Source organism: Callithrix jacchus, chromosome 18 (genome assembly GCF_049354715.1).
Source record: "Callithrix jacchus isolate 240 chromosome 18, calJac240_pri, whole genome shotgun sequence".
NCBI classification, from domain to species: domain Eukaryota; kingdom Metazoa; phylum Chordata; class Mammalia; order Primates; family Cebidae; genus Callithrix; species Callithrix jacchus.
This window is the reverse complement of record NC_133519.1, coordinates 29,708,543-29,733,007: the sequence shown is the minus strand read 5'-3', so window position 1 is coordinate 29,733,007 and position 24,465 is coordinate 29,708,543. Positions and strand designations below refer to the sequence as shown.

The 24,465-nt window shown below is 39.8% G+C and overlaps 1 protein-coding gene across 3 annotated transcripts in view; it reads left to right on the top strand.

Annotated features, from left to right (window-relative positions):
* LOC128930103 (uncharacterized) overlaps positions 1-24,465 on the top strand; it is a 346,098-nt gene that overhangs the window by 266,434 nt on the left and 55,199 nt on the right. For 2 of the 3 annotated variants that reach the window (XR_008477721.2, XR_013529530.1), the window contains exon 3: positions 17,522-17,615. The exons of the other annotated variant lie outside the window; for it this stretch is intronic. The gene's annotated coding sequence lies outside the window, so the exon portion shown is untranslated. The remainder of the gene's footprint in view (positions 1-17,521; positions 17,616-24,465) is intronic. 3 annotated transcript variants of the gene reach the window in all.

Genomic DNA, 24,465 nt, shown 5'->3' with positions numbered 1-24,465 from the left:
CACCACACCCAGCTAATTTTTGTACTTTTAGGAGAGACAGGGTTTCACCATGTTGGCCAGGATGGTCTCGATCTCTTGACCTCGTGATCCACCCGCCTCAGCCTCCCAAAGTGCTGGGATTACAGGCTTGAGCCATCGAGCCCAGCCGTCTCATTCTCTTTTGAGAAGCTCCCCCCTCTGCCCTATGGAATGTAACAGAAGTTGGTTCTATTTTGTGGAATAAATTAATGAATAATAATATTTTACTTAGATGACAGTAATTTACAACTTTATTTACTATAATAATAAACATTTGGGTGGTATTTTAAGAGTTAGCAGAGTGTATATTATTATATTTAGTTCTCAAAATCCTACAGGGTAAAACCAGTGTAATTAGCACCCCCCCCTTTTTTTTTTACAGATGCCAACATTCAGATAAACAAATTCTGGAAATGGATAATGGGGATGTAACAGTTGCACAATATTTTGAATGTACTTAATGCCACTGAATTATACATTTAAAATGGATTAAATGATAAATTTCAGGTTATGTACATTTTACCACAAAATAAATAAATAAAAAAGCCTGGAGATTCCGGTCTTTATCTCTAAGAAGCAAGAAGTGAGGGCCTGATTAAAAGCGAGGACGGGAAAGAAAGCACAAGAGAATAGCAGTCTCGGAGGCAAGCTGACGAGGAGGAGGCTGTCGGACAAGAGAAGACTAATCTTCAACCATGACAGAGAGATAGGGATGAGAAGAAGGAAGCCATGGGCCAGTTGATTGGGAGGAAAGAACTGGACTTTATTAGAAAAGAGTGTGGGTGTAAAGAAGGATTTTTTAATTATAGATTGATGGGAAAATCATAACCTTTGAGGAAAATTTGTTTATTTTAAATTTTTCCCTGGCATTAATTTTATCCTGCCCAACTTACTGTTGTGTCTGACCTCCCAATATTTTGCTAATACATTTTTAAGATACTGTTGTGTCTGACCTCCCAATATTTTGCTAATACATTTTTAAGATACTGTTGTGTCTGACCTCCCAATATTTTGCTAATACATTTTTAAGAGGGGATTTATAATTACTTCATAATTCCCCCGTAGCTGAAAGTGAGCATTTACAATTCCTTCCACTCAGATACCTCTGATCGCAGTACTTTTCCCCTGCTTCTCTACAGTACCCTAATTGCATTTGGCTTTTGTCAATGAGATCATAATTGAAAAGATCCCAAAACCTGTCACCTAAAATAAGTTTTAACTGCCTGTCTCTTGTGCTTTCTCTCCTATCTCCACTTTTACACAGGCCATCATATCCTATTCTTTAATGATAAAGGCTCCATTCCCATTGTCTTCTGAGCAACACCAGTGACTAGAAATACAGTTTGTTTGTGATTCAGGATACTTGCTTATGCTGCTTTCTCTTTCTTTTAGTATTCCCGTTAAGAGGTTGATATAGATAAATGTAGACCCATCTTTCACAAAGCATATTCTACAGAATGGTAATGGATATTTCTTGAAATTGTTGTTTTGTCATCACGTAAGTTGAGAAATACTTAGTTAAAATAGGTTTATTTGTGTAACATTAGAACACAAGTTCCATCATGTCAAGAACTTAGTCTCTTATTCTCTCCTGTGTCTCCAGGGCCCAGAATAGTGCCTTACACTTAGGAGGCACTGAATCAATATTTGTTGAGTGAATGAAGCTCTTCAGAGCCTTTAATAGTCTCATGTTCCTTAAGAATTTCCAAGGCCGAGGCCTTGGGTGGATCATGAGGTCAAGAGATCGAGAGCATCCTGGTCAACATGGTGAAACCCCGTCTCTACTAAAAATACAAAAATTAGCCGGGCATGGTGGCGTGTGCCTGTAATCCCAGCTACTCGGGAGGCTGAGGCAGGAGAATTGCCTGAACTCAGGAGGCGGAGGTTGCAGTGAGCCGAGATCGCGCCATTGCACTCCAGCCTGGGTAACGAGAGGAACTCCGTCTCAAAAAAAAAAAAAAAAAAAAAAAATTTCCAAGGAAAAAAAATGCTATATATGACTTCCCAAACAGTTTTGACTGGGAAATCTATTTTTGTGGTTTTGTTTCCCACCCAAAACACTTAGCAAAGCTGATGTTCCTTGGCACATATTAAGGGAGAACTATTGTTGGAAGGCTTCCTAGATACATTGTTTGAGCTTTTTGTTATAATTCCTATAAAATACTGTGAGGAAAGGGAAATTCAAAATTACTGAGCCATTAGCAGTATTTGTCTTTCTGTCCAAATGACGTATGTAAAACTCCTTTGACATGTGTGAAATATCACTTGTAAGCCATATGAGTTAGCTTAATAGTTTCAAATCAGTGCTTAGAAATATAGAGATCTGAATAAATAGATATTAGCCGGGAATATACTACTTTCTGGTACATTATTGAGTCTCCAAAAGCAGCTAGTTAACAGAGCCAGTGGTAAGCACTGTCTGGGGAACCTAAGAGGTCACGCATCCTACCCCAACCTATCACGTTTTCTATGATTTTCCTCCCTCCTCTTTTTAACAACTTTATTGATATACAATTCACATACCATAAAATTCACTCATTTAAAGTATGCAGTTCTTCAGTAGTTTCCAGAATTGTATAACCATCACCAAAATTTCAATTTCGAACATTTTTATCCCACCAAGAAGAAACTCCATACCCATTGGAAATCACTCCCTGGAGCCCCTGGAAACCACTAATGTACTTTCTGTTACTTCGGATTTGCCTATTCTGGACATTTTAGATAAATGGCATCATATAATATATGGCCTTTGTGATTTTTTTTTTTCACTTAGCATGTATTCAAGGTTCATTCTTGAATTATAACATATATCAAACTTTATTTTTTTATGGATGAGTTATATTGTATGAATATGCCTCTTTCAGAAGGAAAAATATTAAACTAATTAAATTCAACAGCATTTATTTGAGCAATTATAACCAAAACAGAACAAAGCAAAACAAAACAAATGATTCAAGAATAAGGCTCTGATAGAGCAGGTTTAGAGAACTCCAACTCATAATATAATCTGACAGCATTTATAGGAAACAGAAATATGGAATATACATAGTTTAGTTGGTTATAGAGTCTTCTGCAATTAACTAAAGCTCAGCTACTGTACTTAAACTCCACGTTGATTTGTTCTCTTAGGCTTAGTGTGGGAGCCCTGTTCAAGTCCGCAGCCTCCTACAAAATTATATTTAACACCATATTTGTTTATTCATCAGTTGATGGACACTTGAGAGAGAGAGAGAGAGAGGTGGCAGGGTTTTGAAAAACTGGCAGATCTGACAGTTTGTCATTTTAATTCACCTTCTGGGATCCTGGGCAAGTCCCCCGTTGAAACAGGAAAAGTTCCCTTATTCCTCTCACGGGGTATGCAACTGGGAGAGTTGCTTGCTTCTTGCTTCTTTGGTGCCTCACTGTTCAAACCCCTAAGGGGAGCATGCAGATGGGTGGGTGTGGGGCTCCAACTCCACTGCAGTGTCTAGAGGTGAATGTTCACAGCCAAACCCCCAGTGGGCATGTGTTACAGTGTGCTCTTTTAGTTTTGCCATCTGTAGGCAGCTTGTGTTAATCAGCTCATTTAGACCCTCTGCCTTATCACAAGGACAGAGGGCTTTCAATATCCAGGTTTCTTGCCTTGGTGTACTGAAAGAATTATGTTACACATGGGCTTGGAGAATGAGTGCAAGGTTTTATATTGAGTCGTGGTAGCTCTTAGCAAGCTGGATGGGGAGGTCAGAAGGGGGATGGAGTGGGAAGGTCATGATTTTTCTGTGGAGATGGGCCACCCAGTGGCCAGGCTTTTCTCCAACCACCCCAGCCAAACTCCACAACATTCCATTGGTCAATGGCCTGCCCGTGTCTGCCAGTGCCTGTGGTGTGTTCTTCTGCCAGTGTATTCCTTTCAAGGTCCAGCTGCATATGTGCTCTTCTGCTGGTGTGTTCTTCTTGATGTCCAGATGCTTGTGTCTGTGCCTGCCTGTGTCTCCGGGTTTTTATAACCACAGGATGGGGATCATGGTGGTTCAGAGTGGTCTTGGAAAATGCAACATTTGGGCATAAAAACAAGTGCCTGCCCTCACCTAGATCCGTGAGCATAGACCCAAGGGTGGAGCCCTCACCAGGGACTTGCCCTTCTCTACCCAGCACTTCCATGCCTATCCACTTCTTTATCAATAGGGACTGCAACAAATCTATAGATCTCTTTCCATTTATTTAAATCTTTAATTATTTTCAATAATATTTTATAGTTTTTGATGTATAAAGCTTGCACTTCTTTTGTTAAATTTATGCCTAAGTATTCTTTTTGACGCTAGTGTAAATGAAATTGATTTATTTCATTTTTAGATTGTTGATTGCTAATATAAAGAAATACATATGAATTTCATATATTGGTCTTGTATTCTGCAACCTTGCTGAACTCATTTATTAGTTCTAATAGGCTTTCTAGTTCTAATGTATTGTTTAGGATTTTCTGTGTACCAGATCATAGCATCTTTCAGTAGAGATAGTTGTATTTCTTTTCTAATCTGATTGCCTTTAATTTCCTTTATTGACCTAACTGCCCTGGGTAGGTCTCCAACATAATGTTGCATAAAATTGGTGAAAGAGCCTTTTTTCTGATCTTATGGGGAAAGTCTTTTACATTAAGTATGAATGTAACTGTGGGATTTTAATAGATGCCTTTTATCAAGTTGAGGAAGTTTCCTTCCACTCCTAGTATGTTCAGTGCTTTTATAGTAAGAGTGCTGGATTTTCTCAAATGTTTTTCTGTCTCATTTGAAATAATCACATGGGTTTTTGCTGAAACTGGATATTTTAGTTAATATAGTGTAATAATTATACTATCACATCACCCATCACCACCCCCAAAATTTGTTGTTGTTGCTATTTTTTTCTTTTTTATTTTTTGTTATTGTTCCTTTCACTGCTTGTTAGGCAAGCAGCAAAGAGAAAACTAATTCTGAAGTTATTTGACAATATCTATGGTTACTGCGTTCTCTCTAGGTGCTTTTTAAGTTTTTGTGTGACCAAAACACTGGGGTTTGGTCTAGGTCCTACATCTCCCCACACAGAAAGCCAATTACCAAGACAGTAAGTGTCACCAAGGAAGGAGGCTGTAATTAGTGCTGCAGCTGAGATGAGAGCTCAGTCTCAAATCTGTCTCCATAACTAACTAAAACTAAGGATTTATATAGCATGAAAGAAATATAACAACGTGTAAGAAAACATGAACTAAAGAGGGGAAAGGAACCAATCATGATGAATGAGGGTTCCACATCTAGTGCAGTCGATCTGGTGAGTTTCAGTCCTTTCATACTTTTTGAAAGGCCTGAAGGTGTTTTCCTGAGAAAGGAACTCAGATAAAACAAATGTAAGTTTCAAGCTTTAAGATCAGAGGGTCAATTTCTATGTTTATCAAAAAGAACAGTCTATCAGACTGTTGGTTTTGCTTATTTTAATTGTAAGCCTATATGCCCAGGGATTATCCTTGAGACAGTGTAATTTATTGGCCAGCCACTAATCTGTTGAAGCTTTCTTTAAATGGTTTGCCTATATGTTTTTTACCCTTTGTCAGAGGGCTCTGTGTATGAAGGCATTCCTTCAAACTTCAGACAATTTACAAAACAGCCTTAGATTTTACATCTACTTGTACAGGACCTGAATGTCAGCCAAGCATGAAATCAAGTGACTGGAGCCTTGTCCTTTCTCAGGTGCAACCATGCACACAGAAAAAAACACACGGATACAGAAACAAACACAGACACAAACAGACTGTTTTCTGGATCTCCAGAAATATGTCAGAGTTCTTTGAAGCTCTCTATATTTGTCTAGATTGCCAGGACTTTCCTTCAAATTTTTGGCCATGCTCTTGTTTTCCTCTACTGAAATCATAGCTTTGGCACAGTAATGGTGTTACCAGATAATTACTATTGTTTTAGGTAAAACCTTGGGGATAGGGCCTTTTTGTTGTTGTTGAGGTAAGCTCTGAGTCAAATCAAATAACCCCAGTGCCCTAGGAATAGAAATGTTCCAGGTAGCTGCTAATGCAGACAAAATATTGATTTTTTATTCTATTATTGGGACTTTTAATTGACTTCCAGAAAAAGTCAGTCATCTCTGCCATGACACGGCTGTCTTTTTACAACTAGCACACCATTGGGTTGCAGAAAGTGAGTTATGAGAGGGGAATAGCCCCAAGTTAAAATGACATAGACTCTTTTTTCTTTTTTTGAGATGTCATTTTGTGCTTGTCCCCCAGGCTGGAGTGCAATGACACAATCTTGGCTCACTGCAACCTCTGCCTCCCAGGTTCAAGTGATTCTCTTGCCTCAGCCTCCCAGGTAGCTGAGATTACATGTGCCTGCCACCACACTCAGCTGATTTTTGTATTGTAAGTAAAGCAGAGGTTTCATCATGTTGACCAAGTTGGTCTCAAACTCCTGACTTCAGGTGATCCACCAACCTCAGCTTCCCAAAGTGCTGAGATTACAGGAGTGAGCCACTGTGCCTGGCCAACATAGAATCTTAACTAAACTACCTGTTAATTCCAGGTAGTTTCTCTTGAATTGACAATTTTCAGTTTGTTCTATAGCTTTGATTATTTTCTAGAGTTCCAAAATAGATGATTTTAGTTGTTTTGCAAGTATTTTCTTTGTTTTTTATAAGATTACAGGTCCATTGAAGTCCTTGTTCTTCCATAGCAGAACACCTCTCTCTTTTAAATATTGCTTTCTGCCATGGCAGTACTCTTGTGATTGAGTGATATGTGGGGACATTAAACTAGGTTATTATTTCTGACCTTTATCAAGAGCAGCCTGACCAATTCATATTTTATTTATTTATCCATTCATCAGCTGATGGATAATTAGCTTGTTTCCAAGGGATTAACTTTTTTTTATTGATTCATAATAGATGTAAATTGTTTCCAGGTGAAACAACTTATTACATGTGATAATTTATTACATTCATGTAATTCATAAAGGTTGAATCCATGTACTTGAAATATCCATCACCTTAGATATTTCCCTTTTCTTTCTGCTAGCACTTTTTTAAAAATATATATATTTTATTGCACTTTAGGTTCTGGGGTACATGTGCAGACAATGCAGGATTGTTGCATAGGTACATACATGGCAATGTGGTTTGCTGCCTCCATCCCCATCACCTATATGTGGCATTTCTCCCCATGTTATCCCTTCCCAACTCCCTACTCACGCTGCCCCTCCCCTAGTCCTCCCCGACAGACCCCAGTGTGTGATGCTCCCCTCCCTGCATCCATGTATTCTCATTGTTCAATGCTGCCTATGAGTGAGAACATTCAGTGTTTGATTTTCTGTTCTTGTGTCAGTCTGCTGAGAATGATGGTTTCCAGATTCATCCATGTCACTACAAAGGACAGAAGCTAATCCTTATTTATGGCTGCATAGTATTTCATGATGTATATGTGCCACATTTTCCTTGTCCAGTCTATCATCGATGGGTATTTGGGTTGGTTCCAGGTCTTTGCTATTGTAAACAATGCCTCAATGAACATACGTGTGCATATGTCTTTATAATAGAATGATTTGTAATCCTTTGGATATCTACCCAGTAATGGGATTGCTGGGTCAAATGGAATTTCTATTTCTAGGTCCTTGAGGAATCGCCACACTGTCTTCCACAGTGGGGTTGAACTAATTTACACTCCCACCAACAGTGTAAAAGTCTTCCTATTTCTCCATATCCTCTCCAGCATCTGTCGTCTCCAGATTTTTTAATGATTGCCATTCTAACTGGTATGAGATGCTATCTCAGTGTGGTTTTGATTTGCATTTTTCTAATAACCAGTGATGGTGAGCATTTCTTCATACATTTGTTGGCCTCATATAGGCCTTCTTTTGAAAAGTGTCTGTTCATGTCCTTCACCCACTTTTGAACGGGTTTGTTTGTTTTTTTCTTGTAAATCTGTTTTAGTTCTTTGTAGATTCTGGATATTAGCCCTTCGTCACATGGGTAGATTGCAAAAATTTTTTCCCATTCTGTTGTTTGCCAGTTCACTCTAATGATTGTTTCTTTTGCTGTGCAGAAGCTCTGGAGTTTAATTAAATCCCATTTGTCTATTTTGGCTTTTGTTGCCAATGCTTTTGGTGTTTTAGTCATGAAGTCCTTGCCTATGCCTATGTCCTGAATGGTTTTGCCTAGGTTTTCTTCGAGGGTTTTTATGGTGTTAAGTCTTATGTTTAAATCCTTAATCCATCTGGAGTTAATTTTAGTGTAAGGTGTCAAAAAGGGGTCCAGTTTCTGCTTTCTGCACATGGCTATTCAGTTTTCCCAGCACCACTTATTAAACAGGGAATCCTTTCCCCATGGCTTGATTTTGGGTTTGTCAAACATCAGATGATTGTAGATGTGTGGAATTGCCTCCGAGGCCTCTGTTCTGCTCCGTTGGTCTATATCTCCGTTTTGGTACCAGTGCCATGCTGTTTTGATTACTGTAGACTTGTAGTATAGTTTGAAGTCAGGTAGCATAATGCCTCCAGCTTTGTTCTTTATGCTTAGAATTGACTTGGCTATGTGGACTCTCTTTTGGTTCTGTATAAAGTTTAAGGTGATTTTTTTACAGTTCTGTGAAGAGGGTCATAGGTAGCTTGATGGAGATAGCATTAAATCTATAAATTACTTAGGGCAGTATGGCCATTTTCACAATATTGATTCTTCCTAACCATGAGCATGGAATATTTTTCCATCTGTTTGTGTCCTCTCTTATTTCCTTGAGCAGTGGTTTGTAGTTGTCCTTGAAGAGGTCCTTTACATCCTTTGTTAGTTGTATTCCTAGGTATTGTATTCTCTTTGTACCAATTGTGAATCGCAGCTCTTTTTTGATTTGGCTTTCTTTAAGTCTGTTATTGATGTATAGGAATGCTTGTGATTTCTGCACATTGATTTTGTATCCTGAGACTTTGCTGAAGTTGCTTATCAGCTTCAGGAGATTTGGGGCTGAGATGATGGGGTCTTCTAAATATACAATCATGTTGTCTGCAAATAGAAACAATTTGCCTTCCCCCTTGCCTAATCGAATACCCTTTATTTCTTTTTTGCCTGATTGCTCTGGCTAGAACTTCCAATACTATATTGAATAGGAGTAGTGAGAGAGGCCATCCTTTTCTAATGCCATATTTCAAAGGGAGTGCTTCCAGTTTTTGCACGTTCAGGATGATACTGGCTGTGGGTTTGTTGTAAATAGCTTTTATTATTTTGAGATACATTCCATCGATACCTAGATTTTTGAGAGTTTTTAGCATAAAGGGCTGTTGAATTTTATTGAAGGCCTTCTCTGCATCTATTGATATAATCATGTGGTTTTTGTCTTTGGTTCTGTTTATGTGGTGAATTACCACATAAACAAAATTTATAGACTTGCATTTGTTGAACCAGCCTTGCATCCTCAGGATGAAACCTACTTGATCATGATGGATAAGCTTTTTGATGTGCTGTTGCAATCAGTTTACAAGTATTTTATTAAAGATTTCATCATGGATATTGGCCTGAAGTTTTCTTTTCTCATTGAGTCCCTGCCAGGTTTTTGTATCAGGATGATGTTGGTCTCATAAATAACATGGGAAGCATTCCCTCTTTTTAGATTGTTTGGAATAGTTTCAGAAGGAATGGTATCAACTCCTCTTTGTATGTCTGGTAGAATTTGGCTGTGAACCCACCTGGACCTGGGCTTTTTTGGTTGGTAGGTTATTCATTGCTGCCTCAACTTCAGCCCTTGTTATTGGAATATTCAGGGTTTCAATTTCTTTCTGGTTTAGGCTTGGGAGGGTGCAAGTGTCCAGAAATTTATCCATTTCTTCCAGGTTTACTGGTTTATGTGCATAGAGTTGTTTGTAGTAATCTCTAATGGTAGTTTGTATTTCTGTGGAATCAGCGGTGATACAACCTTTATCATTTTTATTGCATCCTTTAGATTCTTCTCTCTCTTCTTTTTTGTTAATCTGGCTAGTGGTCTTTCTGTTTTGTTGATCTTTTTTCAAAAAACCAGCTCCTGGATTTATTGATTTTTTTGAATGGTTTTTTATTTGTCTATCTCCTTCAGTTCTGCTCTTAGTTATTTCTTGTCTTCTGCTAGCTTTTGTGTATTTTTTATCTTGCTCCTCTAGCTCTTTCAATTTTGAAAGATGATAGGGTGTTGATTTAGATCTTTCCTTGCTTCTCATGTGGGCATTTATTGCTGTAAATTTCCATCTACACACTGCTTTAAATGTCTCCCAGAGATTCTGGTACGTTGTGTCTTCATTCTCGCTGGTTTCAAAGAACATCTGTATTTCTGTCTTCATTTAATTGTTTATCCAGTCAACATTCAAGAGCCAGTTGCTCAGTTTCCATGAAGTTGTGTGGTTCTGAATGAGTTTCTTAATCCTGAGTTCTAATTTGATTGCACTGTGGTCTGAGAGACTGTTTGTTATGATTTCCATTCTTTTGCATTTGCTGAGGAGTGATTTACTTCCAATTATGTGGTCAATTTTAGAGTAAGTGTGATGTGGTGCTGAGAAGAATATATATTCTGTGGATTTGGGGTGGAGAGTTCTATAAATATCTATTAGGTTTGCTTGGTCCAGATCTGAGTTCAAGTCCTGGATATCCTTGCTAATTTTCTGTCTCATTGATCTCTGTAATATTGATAGTGGTGGAGTGTTAAAGTCTCCCACTATTATTGTGTGGGAGCCTAAGTCTCTTTGTAGGTCACTAAGAACTTGCTTTATGTATCTGGGTGCTCCTGTATTGGGTGCATATATATTTAGAATCATTAGCTTTTCTTGTTGCATTGATCCTTTTGCCATTATGTAATGCCCATCTTCGTCTCTTTTGATCTTTGTTGGTTTAAAGTTTTTATCAGATACTAGGATTGCAACTCCTGCTTTTTTTTGCTCTCCATTTGCTTGGTAAATCTTCCTCCATCCCTTCATTTTACACCTATGTGTATCCTTGCATGTGAGATGGGTTTCCTGGGTACAGAACACTGATGGGTTTTGACTTTTTAATCCAATTTTCCAGTCTGTGTCTCTTGATTGGGGCATTTAGCCCATTTACATTTAAGGCAATATTGTTATGTGTGAATTTGATCCTGCCATTTTGACGCTAGCTGGTTGTTTTGCCCATTAGTTGATGCGGTTTCTTCATTTTGTTGATGCTGTTTACCATTTGGTACATTTTTGGAGTAGCTGGTACTGGTTGTTCCTTTCTATGTTTAGTGCTTCTTTCAGGAGCTCTTGTAAGGCAGGCCTGGTGGTATAAAATCTCTCAGCAATTGTTTGTTCATAAAGAATTTTATTTCTCCTTTGCTTCTGAGGCTTAGTTTGGCTGGATATGAAATTCTAGGTTGAAAGTTCTTTTCTTTAAGGATGTTGAATATTGGCCCCCACTCTCTTCTGGCTTGCAGGGTTTCTGTCAAAAGAACTGCTGTGAGTCTGATGTGCTTCCCTTTGTGGGTAACCTGACCTTTCTCTGGCTGCCGTTAGCATTTTTTCCTTCATTTCAACCCAGGTGAATCTGACGATTATGTGCCTTGGGGTTGCTCCTTTTGAGGAATATCTTTGTGATGTTTTCTGTATGTCCTGGACTTGAATATTGGCCTGCCTTGTTAGGTTCAGGAATATTTTCCTGGATAATATCCTGAAGAACGTTTTCCAGCTTGGATTCATTCTCTCCATCACATTCAAGTACACCTATCAAATATAGCTTAGGTCTTTTCACATAACCTCATATTTCTTGGAGGCTTTGTTCATTTATTTTTACTCTTTTTTCTCTAATCTTGCCTTCTCATTTCATTTTATTGAGTTGACCTTCCATCTCTGATATCCTTTCTTCTGCTTGGTCAATTCAGCTATTGACACTTGTGTATGCTTTGCAAACTTCTCGTGTTGCATTTTTCAGCTCCATCAATTCATTTATATTCTTCTCTAAGCTGTTTATTCTCATTAGCATTTTGTCAAATCTTTTTTCAAGGTTCTTAGTTTCTTTGTATTGGGTTAGAGCATGTTCTTTTAGCTCAGAGAAGTTTGTTATTACCCACTTTCTGAAGCCTGTTTCTGTCAATTCATCAGACTCATTTGCCATCCAGCCTTGTTCCCTTGCTGGTGAGGAGCTGTGATCCCTTGGAGGAGGAGAGGCATTCTGGTTTGGGGTGTTTTCATCATTTTTTGCACTGGTTTCTTCCCATCTTTGTGGATTTAACTACCTGTTGTCTTTGTAGTTGGTGACTTTCGGATGGGGTCTTGGAGTGGGCGTCCTTTTTGTTGATGATTAAGTTATTTATTTCTGTATTTTAGTTTTTCCTTCTAACAGTCAGGCCCCTCTGCTTTAGGACTGCTAGAGGTTTGCTCCAGACCCTGCTTGCCTGGAGGTCACCTGCAGCAGCATCTGTGTTCTTGCTGGGAAGTGCACTCCAAAGCTGTTGCTATTTGGCCATCTTGGATCCAGATCTTAATTCATATTTTAGAGTTTCTTCTCAAATTATTTTTTTGTCCCATGATATGAGAATGATACTCCTTCCCTATTAAGGAGTAAGAAGGACGCTATGATGTAGGGAAAGTCTATGCTGAGAAAGAAGAACAGTTGCCCCTTCTACCTCAATATATTATAAGAAATAAAAGGGAGTTGACTAAATGCTATGGAGAGTTTTTTTAAGTCTTTATTTACTTCACTCGAGATGAACCCCAAGGGGAAGGGACCAAGTGAAAACATCCAGATACCTATGCCTGTGGATTCTGAGGGAGGATGCTCAGAAAGATTACCCTAAAGTATCTTTACTTATTTCCCTAAGTTGTGTATGGCATGTAATCATTTGAGTAGATACTGAGGTATTGATAGGAGCAGGAGACTTGCTAAGACCTAGGGTCCAAACAAAGTGGTTGTCACATGTAAACTATCAGGCAAATGCCCTAGACTGTGGATTATAGTCATGGCCACTTGCATGTCCTCTAAAAGGTCAAATGAAACCACCTACACCTTGATGGTCAACAGTCCAGGGAGCATATTCATCTGGATGCCCTGAGAAGAGCTCAGAGGAAACTAATGAGATTCCAGAGAATGCTATATGAGTTCTAATCATTTGTCTTCTCTGTTGACATGAAATTCAACTTGAAAAAGAACAAGGGTAGTTGGCAAGAGGAGAAATGGGGAGAGGAAATCTGTAATTCAGAGAATTTGCCCAAAAGAAACTGAGTCATTCAAAATATATATTCAAACTGGAAAGCTTGTAATGCAGAAAGTAGGAAGCTAACACTCTCTACCCTTCCCATCCAAGGAGGCATGGAGAAATTTTAAGATCAGACATATCAGATGGAAATAAACTACTCGTCCTTCTAGTTGAGCATGGATTTATGCTCTCTCCAGCTATTCCCTTGTGCTCTTCCCTCATTTCCCTTTTCCTCTGTAGTGCACTCAGCCGATGCTCCAGGGCCACAACTCCACCTGGCAGAAGCAAATTTCTGTGCCTGTTCTCACCACTGGGAATTTCCACACAAAGTTTTTTTGATCAGGTTTTTTAAAGATAGGCCTTCCATGAGGACTTCAATGCTTCTGTTTCCACCACCTTGATTACCTTCCACCTCTTTCCTTTTGCCACCTGCGTGACTCCTACCTGTCCTTAATGAATCAACTTGAACTTGACTTTTATTCCACAGTCTGAGTCAGAGGCCAGTCCTATGGGCTCTCAAATCCCCCTACCCATGTCCAGCTTCCTCCCTCTAACCATACTGCATGTGTTCACACACTTCTGTTTCCCTCGCTAGACTGTGAGCTCCTAGATTCCTATTCTGTGGTTCAGTTGCTTTTTCTTAGCACCTAATTAATAGAAGATATTCATTTTGGTGCTGAGTGTTTATAACTTGTGATTCTGTCTCATATTTTACTACTTTGTATGTTTTACTCATTCAGAAACATGTTGAGTACCTACTACAGATCTGACATGAAACAAAACTCAATCCTTTAAGATTATAATTCTATAAAGCAGATAAATAAACCTAACAGAAATATAATATGTTCAGTACTTTGAGAAAGAAAGCATTATGGGAGTAGAACAGACAAAATCCTAACTTTCATAAAGGATTAAGTCAGCTTCATAGAGAGGATATATTTTATTTGAATCTCCAAAATTGAGCCATGTTCTGCAAGAAAAGTATGGGTGGGGTGGGGAAACATGGAACAGCATACGAAAAGCAAGGAAATACAATTCAAGTTTGTATGTTTAACAATTATTCAATCCAAGAGTTGAAAGGATAGGTAGAGGTTGACTCAACACTTTAGCTGTATGTACTAGCTGGAACCTAGGAGATGTTTGAGTTACAACCTCACATCGTAGACCTGAGCTTTCATTGTCAACTTAATATCTAGGTAAAACTATAGACTTAATTATTAGCTTTAGACTGCCAATGTCTCATTTACCCATGCCATCATAGAGTAGAAAAGTGTTTTCAGTGCCATCTCTTCCAATTTCCCTGGCAATGTGGAGTCTTTCCTAGAATATCCATGTCAGGAGGTCATCCTGTAGACTGACCCATGTTCTTGCAGTGGTTCCTTTCAAGTAAAACACTTAAGAAAAAACACGAGGAACGATCCAAGATGGCCGATCGCTAACATCCCGGGATTGCAGCTCTCAGGGAAGGCGTGGAGAACTAGAGGACGCCACACTTTCAGACAAAGTCTGGTCGCTCACGGAGCAGAAGATCCCCCAGTGGTGGAAACACACGGGTCGCCAGCGCGACTCTCGTGGTCGGCGCAGCGGTTCCGCAGGCACCTCGGCGCGGCAGCTCTCGGAGCAGAGTAAACGGGACCGCTTCCCCTTCTGACCGAGGTTTGGAGCCCCGGGAAGGCAGAGTCGCCTACTACGGAAACAAGAAGGAAGCCCGACAGGAGAATCCTGGGCAGAAAAGCACCATCAGTTTTAATGCCGCTGCTCTGGCCCTGGGAACTAACAACCTGGACGTCCACTCAAGAGACCTAATCTGAAAGTTGGTAATTTCAAAGACAAGAGGAGGATAAATTTACAATGACGGGAAGAAACCAGTGTAAAAAAGCTGAGAATACTCAAAGTCAGAACGCCTCTCCCTCTAAAGATGATCACAGTTCCACATCAACAATGGAACAAGGCTTGATGGAGAACGAGCGCCTCCTGATGACAGAATCACTCTTCAAGGAATGGATAATAACAAACTTCGGTGAGTTAAAAGAACATGTTGTAGCCCAACGTAAAGAAACTAGGAACTTTGACAAAAGGCTTGATGAAATCCTATTGAGAATAGACAACTTAGAGAGGAGTATGAGTGAATTAATGGAACTGAAGAATACAATACAGGAACTCCGAGAAGTATGCACAGGTTTAAACACTCGAATTGTTCAAGCAGAAGAAGGGATATCAGAGGTCAAAGTCCAACTTAATGAAATAAAACGTGAAGAAAAGATTAGAGAAAAAAGGATAAAAAGGAATGAGCAAAGTCTCCAAGAAATGTGGGACTATGTGAAAAGACCAAATTTACGTTTGATAGGTGTACCTGAATGCAACGGAGAGAATGAATCCAAGCTGGAAAATACCCTTCAGGATATTATTCAGGAAAATTTTCCTAAACTAGCAAAGCAGGTCAACATTCAACCCCAGGTAATACAGAGAACACCACAAAGATATTCCTCAAGAAGAGCAACCCCAAGGCACATAATCGTTAGATTCACCAGGGTTGAAACGAAGGAGAGGATACTAAGGGCAGCCAGAGAGAAAGGTCGGATAACCCACAAAGGCAAGCCAATCAGACTTACAGCAGATCTCTCGGCAGAAACTCTACAGGCCAGAAGAGAGTGGGGGCCAATATTCAACATCCTCAAAGAACAGAACCTTCAGCCCAGAATTTCATATCCAGCCAAACTAAGCTTCACAACTGAAGGAAAAATAAAATCTTTTATGAACAAGCAAGAACTCAGAGATTTTATTACCACCAGGCCTGTTTTACAAGAGCTTCTGAAAGAAGCATTACACACAGAAAGAAACAACCAGTATTAGCCTTTCTAAAAATACACCAAAAAGTAAAGAGCACCAACATAAAGAAGAATTTACACCAACGAATGGATAAAACAGCCAGTCAACATCAAATGGCAGTAACCCTAAATTTAAATTGACTAAATTCCCAATCAAAAGACACAGCCAAAACCCAACGGCATGTTACATCCAGACCTGTTTCACATGCAAGGATACACAAAGACTCAAAACAAAGGGATGGAGAAAGATTTACCAACCAAATGGAGAGCAAAAATAAATAATAAATAAATAAAAAGCAGGAGTTGCAATTCTTGTATCGGATAAAATAGATTTTAAAGCAACAAAGATATAGTGGTAAAAGGATCAATGCAACAACAAGAGCTAACGATCCTAACACCCAGATAGGAGACTTAGATTCAATGAGACAGAAAATTAATAAGGATATCAAGGACTCGAACTCAGATCCAGAACAAGTAAACTTAATAAATATTTATAGAGCTCTCCACTTCAAATACACAAAATATACATTCTTGTCAATACCACATCACACCTACCCATTAGTTTAAATGAAACATTGATTGGCCATTATTAATACCCAATTTTTTTCAAAATAAAGCAATATTTCCATTTACTCTCCCTCTTTCTCTTCCTCTTTCTTCCTCTCCTTTACTTAGTTTTTTTTTTCTTTCCTTCTCTCAAAAAAAAGAAATCAACTTGTAAACCTCTAGATCCAGGTGGGCAATGTCTCTTTCATTGCTTGATTTCCTTTCTTCCCTTCCCTCCCTCCCCGCTTCCTCCCTTCCTTCCTTCCTTCATCCCTTCCTTCCTCCCTACCGTCCTTCTTCCCTTCCTTCCTGCCTTCCTCCCCCCCCCAAAAAAATAAATAAAGAAAGAAAGAAAGAAAGAAAGAAAAAACACTTACTGCTTGCTCTCAAAAGCCTTCTTTAATCATATACAATGGTGTTAAAACAAATGGAGATTATATCTGAAGCATATCTGGATTTCCTAACACCTGCTTGTGGTTTGAGGAATTGAATAATAGGAGAAAGGGGAGTGAAGGAAGTGGTGACTTTCTTGTGTGTGTGTGTGTGTGAAACTCTTGAATATTCATGTGCATGACATCAGAACAATATCCTGCTTCTCCATTTCTCTCTCTCTCTCTCCACATCTGTGTGCATGTGCATGTATGTGTGTGTGTGTCTGTCTGTCTATCTATTTGCATAAACTATGCTATTTCTCTTTCAGTGGTTAAGTAAATTTCTGCCTCTTCTGCGCTTTGATGTAACTGGCATTTACTCATTCATTATGAATGAGTGAATGAATTCAATAAATAGTCATCAAGCATCTCTAATGAAATCTTAACTATAAAAGTGAAGAATGGACTATAGGAATACAGAGTAGAGACATCAAAAAATCTATTATCTAAAGATATTTACAGTGAAGGCAAAAATAATATAAGACAAGAAGGATGTTATTAATATACATTTATAAAAAAATTTTTTTCAGATGCCAAATGAAAGTTAAAGAGCCTAAGTGTTTCCAAGATAAGAGAGAAGGAGCCTCCCGAGGGCTATGTGAGGCCAAAGGAAAGATCATGGAGGTAAGGTGAGGTGGAGGAATGTGTCCTGACCTGAGAACCGATAAACAGAGGTGGTGAATGTTTACCTTTGCCAGTAAGAGAAGGAGATGTAATTAGTTAAAGGCAAACAGAGGGCTTCCAAGGAGCCAACAATGTTCTCGTTTTTTAATAAGGTGTTAGTCATAAGAGATTCTTTTTATGATATCTCAGTAGGCTGTTCATTCGTTTTATTAAATTTTCTGTGTATGTTAAGTTTCACAATACATTTGTTTTGAAAGAGATTAATATGTGAAATAGGCTCTGTTCATTAAAAATGCCGTATTTGCTAAGCCTCCACCGTGATACTGGGAAGTCACAGGTGAGTAAGACATAGTCATGGCTCTCAGGAAGCTCCCATTCTTTACACCAGAAGGAGAAGGGGGTGACTGGAGATGAGCCCAGAAAGGTAGATGGAGACAGGGTCATGAACACTGAATACACAACGCTAAGGTACTTCAACATTTTCCAATACATAACAGCAAGCCACTGATGGGTTTTGAGCAGATTTTTGACATGATATTTTCATTTTGGAATGACAACTTTGGTTATTTCATAAAATGTGGGTTGAGGAAATGACATAAAACTTGGAGTACAACACCCGATAAAGTATTATGTTATTTTTGCTCTCTGAAATATGTGTTTTCCTTCCCTAGTGAGTTTTAAGTTGTGTCACAATCGTGTTTTCCAGAAGTGTACACAATTCTGGTCATAGAAACACAATAAATACAGTGTAATCTCTTTAATCCTTTTTGTTAGAATAAGAGTGATAAAATAGAAGGATTAGTGGAAGGAATTAATGGACTGATGAATTATCTTAATGTCATCAGCTTCATAAAACCTGCTGAGTTGTGCCCAATTTTAACAATATTATGAAGTTAGCTCCTAAATTTTGATTTGCTTCTGAATGCATTTGTCCCATCTTCATCTTCAATCTCTTTCTCCATACCAGGAAAATTTAAAGAGCTATTTATAGCAAATAAGCTCTCAATCTGCATATATCGCCATAAAAAGTATAATTGCAAGTTTAAGGAAGGGGGTGGGGACAGCTCTAGAATTTGTCTGTGGGAGCTTGATTACAAGGTTGCAATCAAGAGACACTGCCCAGAACGTGGCTTTGAGAAAACATTGATGGGAAAGAAGAAAGACAAGAGCCAAGGACCAGAAATCATGTTACTCGAGTCAACAGTTCCTGAACTTGATCATGTTTGCATCATAGCTACAGGGAAATAGGAGAATCTGAGCTATTTTTAGAATTTTGTTTTCCATGTTCCGACAAAAACCCTTCCCTTTTTATTAAGGGTGTTTTTTCTATTTCTTTTAAGTCAACAGTTTTGGGTGGCAAATGCACTAGAACAGTAAAGGAGGAAGGAAACACCAGAAAACCTCGGCGGTGAAAACAGGAGTTCCAGTTTTTACAGGAAGTTTGTGTGGCTGTGTACATGTGTGTGCATGGATTTCTGAGGTTGGAGTGGAGAAAAGAGAGGGGTAGTGCAGAGGACTTTAGGTTTCTCTGTTAATTTTCAACACTCCTTGGATAGAGAAAAACATCAGGAAGGACCTAAGAAAACATGAAAGGTTAAGTGCAAGTTAGAGACCAATTTGAAAAGCTGTAAGACCCGTGCTTTTTTAAAACAGTGAGAAAATAAAGGTCAGCCAGTGATCAGGTTTGAAGGCGTTTTATATCCACCTCAGACGGTGAACTTTATGATGGAACTTTATCCAGAACAAAGAAAAGCAGATTCTAAGAGGAAAAAGGAAACCTTTCTAAGCAGTTCTACTCCTAACATTCTCAGGTCCGGTTTTGGAAAAATATATGAGGACCCATGTTCCATACTTTAAATATTTTAAAGTTATAAAGCAAGCTAAGAGGCCGTTAAATAAAATGGTTTGTCATGTTACATTGATTATAATAGTTTAGAAGAAAGTAATGAGCCATAAACACATGCCTGTGGGCAAGCCATCCTGCCTATCCAGGCTGTGTCTGTATCCCTCTGAGCAGAAACCCTGTGGCCATCCCTTGGGCCTAGAGGCAAGTCTTCTTTCAGGAACACAGGCCTGGGGAAAAGGCCCATGCAGGCCCTGGAAGACGGACTGGGACCGTTTGGACAGAGAGTTCTGTATACCTGGAGAGAGGACTCTAAGTGGGAGATCCCAGGCTCTGGATAGGCATGCCCCTTAGCCTCCTGTACTCCTGACTCGTGAGTTTATGTATTTATCTATCTGTCTGTCTTTCTCCTTCGGTTAAGTTAGTCTAAACCATCTTTTCCGAGACTAGACCTAGACTCACCAGGTGTGTGTAATGCCACATTGTACTCACTCCATAAATGACAGCATGTACTGGTTGCTGAACTACAAGTTTAAAAAAGCACTTAGGTTCATTTGATAGTGAATTGATAAGGAATTTTTGAGGCTTCTCTGAGACCTAGATTAGTGGATAGTGTATAATCCATTCAATTTTTTTCAAATAAAACCAATAGTCAAGGTAGAATAGGCTATGCTACAACAAACAAAATGTCAATCACTTAACATTAGAAAAACTTAAGTATGACTCATACAGATGCCACTGCAGGTGTTGAACACTCTTCAGGACCACTGCCCTCCATTCCAGGGTTCAAGAATCTATGTTGTTTCCTTCTCTGCCATCTTAGGAGGAAGCCTCCATATTTGCTGAGGCAAAGGAAGGGAAGGAGAAAGCGTCACATACTGGCAGTTAAATGCTGCAGACCAGAAGGTGACATTTGTCATTTCTGTGGCTGCTTTAACAGATTATCACAAATTTGGTGGCTTGAAATAATTGGAATACATTCTCTCACCGTGCTAGAGATTGGAAATCTGAAACCAAGGCATCGGGGGGACATGCTCCCTCTGAAGGCTGTAGGAAAGAATATTTTCTTGCCTCTCTCTGTCTTCCAGTGGCTCTTGGCGACGTTTGGTGATCTTTGACTTATGCGTCACTCCAATCTCTACCTCCGTCTTCACATTATTTTCTTTTCTGTCTCTGTGTATCTTTTCCTCTTGTAATAAGGACACCAGTCATTGGACTTAGGATTTACCTGAATCTGAACTAATTATATCTTCAAAGGCCCCACTGCCAAATAATGTCACATTCTGAGGTTCGGCTGGATGTGAATCTAGGGAGATACCATTCAACTCACAATACACACCCAGTGCCCAGAGCTAATCACATAGTCCTACCTAATGCAAGAGGACTGGGTAATACGGAAAGTTCATGGGATATTTGGTGTTATAAACTGAGTGCTCATGTTCCTCCAAAACGTTTATGTTAAAGCCCTAATCCCCCATGTGGTAGTAATCCAAGGTAAGCCTTTTGGGAGGTAATTAGGGTTAGATGAGGTCACGAGAGTGTGGTTGCCATGATGGGCTTAGTGTCCTTGTAAAAGGAGAGAGAAGTTTGTCTCCTTCACGTGAGAGCATCTGCACGCCAGAGAGGGTCCTCAACAGGAGCTAAATCTGCCAGCACCCAGAGTTTAAATCAACAGTAATTGAGCCCAGGATGATTTCCTGATAAAGGAAGCAAAATAGTCTGCTCAATGCTCCCCAGACTGTGCGCTGTTTCACTTCTGAGAAAACTTTAGAAGTGACACTGATGAGCTGGAGCTCATCCAGAAGGTGACTGTAACAGTGAAGAGATGTGATCCCCAGTCATAAGAGATTTGGTTGAGGAACTAGGAATGCTTACCCTGAAAAGAAAGAACTCTGGGAGAAAGTCACAAGGGCCAACTCTGAATATGAGCAGAGATGTCATGTGGCAGAGAGAGGGCCTTATCTGCCTCTAGGATGCAGAATTAAATATAATGGAAATCACAGAAAGGTAGATTTGACTTACTGTTAGGAACACTTTCCATGGCTGTTAAAATAGAAATCATTGGCAATATTCACAAAGTAAGTAGTTGGGACCAATAGGTCCATGCACAAAATTGATGAAGCCACGGTAAGAGTACAAAGGGAGGCCCTCATATCACTCATATACATACATAAATGTTACAATCAAGTACCAAACTGCTAAATAAAATCCATCCTCCTGTCTTACTTGGAGATATGGCTGCATAATAATCTGGAAGGCCCACTCCCACCTCATCCCATCCCTGATGAATACCACTATTCTTCAGCCTCTCTGAAGCACACAGATGCATATACCACAACTGTGGTTTACCCTCTGAAGGGTGGACCCAGGTAAGAGGTCCCAGCAAGCCATAGAAGCAGTAAGTTTAAGAGGCCACTGACTCCAGATAGGCATATCCGTCTGGCCCCGCCAACTCCTCACCAGGGAAGAATGCAGCCAAGGAAAGAATGGCATGGTGCCTGGGCTGGCCACATTGGTCCTGTGGCCATGGGTGGGGCCCATGGACTATCAGAAGTACCTACACATGCACCTCGCCCTGAGAAACAATCTGCTTTTGGCAGACCTCATCAGGCTTCTGGACTCTATACTTGACTCCAAGGAGAAGAATCTAATGAGATGTTGCTTTGAGAGCCACTATGACTCAGTCTCCATGGCCTCCTCGCATCCTGAAGACTAGCCCAGTAGGGACAGAAAACTGGGAGCTAAGAAGCCTGGCCAATTTGAACCAGCTTCTGAGGCAGCAGCTCTCAGCCTACATCCTAGATGTAAGAGAACTCCAGGGCTGGAGTTCTCCGAAGCTTTGCCCTCGGGCAAGCAGTTACATCTAGAACATTTAATAATGAGTGCAGAAGATGAAAGAAAATTGTTTCAAGTTCTGATCAGCCATGCTAGACTAAATATTATCTTTCTATTCTTTATACAGAATATTACAATGCATTGCCATAATAAGAGGCAACCAAAGAATATGCTGCCATAAATGTACAAGTAATTATGGTAGAGGAGCTATAGACAGATACTGTTTCAATTTTATTTTTATAAGATACCCAGGAAGAAAAAAGGTACAAACCACAATACAGTTGTTGGCCAACCCACTCCCACAGTTTCGTATAATGATCATTAATATTTTGTGAGCATTTACTGTGTTCCAGGTATCATTCTACTTGCTTTTTATAGATGGCCTCCTGTAATCCTCATTATCCCCATTTCAGAGATGGGGCACGAAGAAGCTAAATAATGTTCCAGAAGGCATGTAGCTAGTACTTACTGGAGCCAAGACGTCAGCCCAGATGTCTGTTTCTCCAGAACCCGCACTCTTAACCCCACTGAGCCTCTCTACCTTCTTTGATCCCCACTGGGCATGAAAATGAAAAGCTGCATCCTACTCCCAACTACTAGTCCTACAATCTTAGGTTACCCTATTTAAACTCTCTGCTATTGTTTATAAAGTAGGAACAATAATAATAACTCCCTATTAGGGCTGTTCTAAGGACTAGAAGAAAGCTACAAAGCGTGCCTTGTGTAATGACAGCATAATGCTAGTATTCCATAAATACAGGCCTCTCTCTTCCCTCTTTCCTTCCTTCTTTTATTCTTTGGCTGCTTGGCTACTTGTGCTGCTTTCTTTTCACTATTTGAACTGAAATTCACAGCAATAATATTGGTTTTCCTTTTGGCATATTTACTAATTCAGTGTTTCCATCTACCTATCTTACAACTTCCATTTCTACTGTAATCACCAGGTTGCTCATTTTGTTTGTTTCTGCAAACCCCCACGAATCCTTTCTTTTAGGAGAAGGCAGGGTGTAACTTACAAATTATGTAAACGAAAGCACGAGGCTCTATGAGGCATCATAACTGTGTCATCACTCCTGGAAATGGTCTTGCAAAGCACATGTCTGTCGAGTCAGCAGTTCCGTTTTGACACAGAAGGACATTTATTTCATCCGGACCGCCTTTTACTTTCTGTAACTACAAACTTCCAAATTTTGTGGGTGGGTCAGAAATATGTCATGCGAAGTAAATGTGCCAGCACGGATCTGGAGGATCAGTTTCCTCCCTTGAAGAGAACAAGCCATTTTATTCTTTGATTAAGGTGGCCTAGAGAAAGACCCTCTACAGAGAAAAATAAAAAATAAAAAATCAACTACTTTTCATAATCAGAATACAGATTTCACTCTCTGCGGCTGTGTTTCCATTCGTTGGGCAGATTCAGGAGAGCAAAAGCCTGAGCTTCTTCCTCTTCCCACTGGGCAAGGATGCAATTTTTCTCCTAACCTAAAGAAAATCCCCTCTGACAGTTCCACCCACTAGAGATTCCTCTGGTGCTGGCCCAAGCTATTTGCATCATAGCTGCCCCCTCAGGGCTCCAGTTGCATCACAGAAAAGCAGAAGCCCTGGAGGGATCCTATCTCTGCCAGTTTCTCTAGGTTGTAATTACTAAAAGTGAAACCAACCATCAGCTTCCTTTACTTAGCACATTCCTGGGACACGGCAGCTACTTGCTAGATAAGCCAAGCAAAGGAGGGAGCCTTGGGCTTGGAAGAGGTAGACAGCTTCCCCCTTTTGGCATTCAGGGAGCCCACTTCCAATCCCAAACCTTTGTTAACCTGCCTTTAAACCACCTGTTCTTTAGTGGTCCGATGAGCTCCCAGCTCCTTAATATACCCAAATGAGGAGATCAGGGCTGGTTTCTGCTTCAGCAGAGACTGAGAGGCCTAGAGGAGATGGGCTTGGAATTAAATGCTCAGGTGACCCTGGCACCTTCAGGCTTAGAATCTGACATGTCCCTGCTGGGGAAGGTTGGTCAAGACTCTGAAAGATTACACTCATTCTGAGTCTATAAACTGAGCATCTGTGACCATGAGCAATGTTTCAAATCGTCAGAGACTTGCTCTTTGCCTGTCTCTCCACCTTTTCCTTCCCAGGAACTCAGAGCACCCTAAAAATGTTTGCTGCTTCTTGGTCCCC